Below are 4,151 nucleotides of genomic sequence, written 5' to 3'. Positions count from 1 at the left end.
AGAAATTTATTATAAGGAATTTGCTCACATAATTATGGAGGTTAAGTGCTAGGACTTGCCATCTGCAAGTTAGAGACCCAGGAAAGCCAATTGTGTCACTGAATTCAAGTCTGAAGTTCTGTGAATAAGGGCACCAAGGACAGTAGAAAATCAATGTATCACCTCAAGTAATAGGCAAGAATTAAAAGGGGTAAGTCTCTTTCTTCTGTCTTTTGTTCTATTCATGCTCTCAACTGATTGGATGAGGCCCGCATTGGCGAAGGCAATCTGTTACTGAGTTCACCAATTCAAATGCTAATACCATCCAAAACACTCTCATGCCCAGAAATAATGTTTAATTTGAGCATCCGATGGCCGGTCAACTTGACACATAAAATTCACCATCACTTTGTGATAATACAAATTCGAGTTGGGCAGGCCTCACCTTTCATCCCAAGGGTTGGCAGGTGGGGCACACCACTGAGGCAGCTCTGGGTGGAATCCTAATGAGTCCCTCATCCAGCCCTCCAGCTTTTCTATTGCCATGCTTGAGCATGAACTTCTGTTCACCTCCAAACACTTTCCAGATGGCACCTGGCTTCTTTGTGCCTTCATTGTAGCCAAATGAAGTTTGGAGGACAATTTCCTTCTGTCTGAAAGATGCTTTATTATTAACTCCCAGGTTAAATACCAGACATTTCACAATTCAGCAAAAGCTTCCTGACCTTGGGGAAGCTCTTCCTGAATCGTTCAGGTGAAGTTAGATGTCCAGTCTTCCATGGTTCTGTAACACTGATAAGTGTAGGTAATAAACCATTGATGGCATCTTTTGTAACTTTGTATTTCATTTTTATCCATGTCTCCTCCCCAGTGAATCTCTCAAAGATTGGTATATCTTTTTCAGCTTTGGATATTCAGTGCCCGAGATAGAATTAATTAATATTTAGTGAGTGTATGTAGATGAATAATTGGAGAAAGGACATTAATCACCCAGTTGACACAAATGAAAATAAAATCAATGCAACCAATAAAAAAAAATCACGATAAACTAGGAGAAATTAGAATGACTTTACAAATAAAACCAAACCAAAACACCTTGGAAATCAACCATTAGAGGGAACAAAGGAGTAAAATGAAGTATTGACAAAAATGGAAATGGGGGGATAATCAGAAACAGAGATCACAGAACACGTATGGACCAGTACAGATGATACCAAAAGAAGAGCAAAGTGGGCATCTGAGAAGATGTTAGTATTTGCTATGGATAATGGTGGCTGTTCTTGAGCCCATGTGATCCGTGGAATGGATGCCAATATGGAAGTTGGATGGGGAAGGTTTTGAAACAAGAACACAGCTGCTTATTAACTGCTAATTAAAACTCAGAAGTTTAGTTTGCGATAAACTTTATTTCAGTAGGAAGGCTTTAAAGGCCAGGCAAATTGGAAAGGGTTGCTCTCTGCTACACTAGATCAATGAAAGAGAGGACTGGTGATGGCAAACCAGACCCATAAATCTTCTCCATCCTTTTAATAATGTTTCCCAGGAGCGTCCAGAGCTGCATTAAGCTGAGGAAAATGTTGTGGGCAAGAGAAACAGGTGAGAGGCCAAAGGGAATTCTTAAGGTTAAAAGTAACTAATAATGGAACACTTTCAATACCTGAAAAAAAAACATTTTCTTGCATTTGAGGAAAATTGTTTATCTACTCTCGTAAATAAGGGCTCTGTAAAGAATGTAAGTGACAAGTTCCTTTGCAAGAACATGTAGCCTCCTTACTAATGTATCAGATCCATCACGTATACACACACACACACACACACACACACACACACACTCTCACACATGCACACGCAACATAGGTATATAGAGTTATGTACACCTAGACTGAATTCTGATACTAAACCCTGTGGAAACTACATACTATTCTTAATTTTGTTAACACATTTTTAAAAATGGAACATTCTTGCATGTGAATGTTATATGGAAAATGCTTACTAAGCACCATAAAACAACGTAAGTAAAATTTATAGTAAGAGCCTACCAAATTGAAATATGCGAAATTAACTTGCCTTTTCCTACCATTTTTGTTGACCTGTGAGAGAGGCTAATTTGTCTCAGTTTTTAGTGTCTGCTTGTACTTAGAAACCTGCATCCTCAAAAAGGAAAAAAAAAATATATAAAAATTCATAGCAATAGATTTTTAAACTTAAATTCAGTTTATGACAAAGAAATGCTTACAAATGCACATAATAAATATATATAAAAAGCTGTCATAAGCAACATGTAAATTGCTTCCTATGAGTCCACAAACTTCCAACTATCAATTAATTCATGGACACTTTTGTGACAAGTAGAACATAAAGAAAGAATTTATGGGAATTTAAAAAAAGGTTAGTAATATTAGTACAATAAAAGACTCTTTTGATCAGTAAATTTACTTAGTTTCAGAGGAAATTATAGGTAAAAGATATTTTTTAAAAAATGTAAAATATGGTTAAACTTCTAAACTTTTCAACATTAGGCTATTATTTTGTTAAGCTAATATAGACTGGGGAGATTTCTATAAAATATACATAGACCTCAACATTCTGATAAATTTGAAATTATTCTTATTGTGTTATTTCCATTTGTCAGATTTGCAGCAGTCAAATGGAGGGACCAATTGCTGAAAGTTTTGTGCTTATGACAGAACTTTGTATTTCAAATGAAAAAACAAACAAGTAAGAATGACAGTGCCTTATTAAGATAATATATAAGTTTTCATTAGCTAAATTTAATTGGACAGTCCATTATAAGCCAATGTCCTAAAAGGTCAGGAGAGCGTTTGGCATAAAGTATTTGACTTGGTTTCTTTGATGTCTGTGCCATTTTTCTGTCATTAACTTTGTTTTCATGTCAAAAATCAATAATCCTATGCTTAATTTAGCTTTATTATTTCCATTGAGCATTCTCACAGCTATTTGAAAATATTTTCTATGGATATGTAAATGAAATAGATTTAAATTTATGCCAAACAATTTAGAATTTTCTAGCAGCACCATCAAATTATTTGTCCTGAACACATAAAATAATTTTCACAAGAAAAATGTGACAACCATATTTTAATGAAATATTAAAAATCTGAAACCGGATGCAGCAGTAAGGGAAAACTACCATTTTTTTTTCTTCAAACCATACATGTGGTATTTTAAAACTTCTGAAATTAGAACACATCTTTAAAATAAATCTCTAGGTCTATTGGAGGTAATGGCCCCTCAAAAGCTATTGTATAATTGTCATACAATTTATAACCAGAAATGCAATTAGTATACAAACCAAGGTGCTATCTCAGTAGGGTTTGTGCTTGTGACATTCCTAGATGGACACCGGCATTCTGGAATAACCCTTCCCAAAAATATCCTGAGATGCTGGCTGGAACTATTACTTGTATGCTGGGGAGATTTCTGAAAACCAGGGTTTGGGGGGAAACATATGGAAACTAAATTTAGGATTAGATTTTCTCATAATCAGCAGGGCTCTAAGTATTCCTTCTGTTTCCCTGCCTTAAGTGCTGGTTTGGGTGTTTGGTCCTCATATCAGCTACTTTTTGCACACTCTTGCCATCCCTTTTCTAAATCCCCCAAGACTTAATTTTATAGGATATCTTTATTGAAATGTATGGGTATAATTGGAATATTATCTCATTTCACCAAAGAAGCACTTTCAAATTTAATGTAACCTTTACAATATAGTTGACATTTTTTGATATATAGTATCTCTCTCTCTCTCCCCTCAACCTTTCCTATGTTCCTCAATATGTTGTAGGTGCTTGGCATCTTTCTTTTTCCTTTTTTTACTGGGTCCTTCATACTCTTTCTCTTATGCTTTCCTCAAAATTCAGGATTTCTCTTACATTAATTCATTCCCTAATCGTCTCCCTACATAGAATTCAGACAGGATTAAGAAGCACATTCCCACCATATGCTGTCTACCTTAGAAACACTTTACGTTCAAAGACACATATAGTCTGGAGGCAAATAAATGGAACAAAATATACCACACACACAGGAATCTTAGAGTTGGAAGGGCTAAATTAATGTCAGGCAAAATAGGTGATGGGACAAGAAATATGACTAGAAACAAAGATATATTTCATAGTGACGAAAGAGCCTAGGTGCCCGACAAATACATAAAT

Source organism: Panthera tigris, chromosome D3 (assembly GCF_018350195.1).
Source record: "Panthera tigris isolate Pti1 chromosome D3, P.tigris_Pti1_mat1.1, whole genome shotgun sequence".
Classification (NCBI taxonomy): Eukaryota; Metazoa; Chordata; class Mammalia; order Carnivora; family Felidae; genus Panthera; species Panthera tigris.
This window is presented reverse-complemented; position numbering follows the sequence as displayed.